Source organism: Rhinoderma darwinii, unplaced genomic scaffold (assembly GCF_050947455.1).
Source record: "Rhinoderma darwinii isolate aRhiDar2 unplaced genomic scaffold, aRhiDar2.hap1 Scaffold_4398, whole genome shotgun sequence".
Classification (NCBI taxonomy): domain Eukaryota; kingdom Metazoa; phylum Chordata; class Amphibia; order Anura; family Rhinodermatidae; genus Rhinoderma; species Rhinoderma darwinii.
The window spans coordinates 44,739-45,000 of NW_027463869.1; positions in this window are offsets into that span (position 1 = coordinate 44,739).

The window sequence follows — 262 nt, forward strand, 5'->3', positions numbered from 1 at the left end:
CGTGTTCCAAGTCCCTACGGTTCTTCCTAACGGGAAGTCCTAACCGTTCGTGGCCGAGAGTGACTTCCAGGGTGTGAGCGATAGGCACCGGCCCTCTCATGGTGTCTCCTGGAAGTCCCGGTCGGCCTCGTTCGCTGGTCGGTCCGCTGCACCTGAACTTCCACGAAATAACTTTGGCGCATTCTTTCTGGAGTCCCAGGCCGACCAGCAGTTGCAGGAGCTCGGCCAGCTTGGTGACTCCAGCCGAGTACCGTGAAGGAGG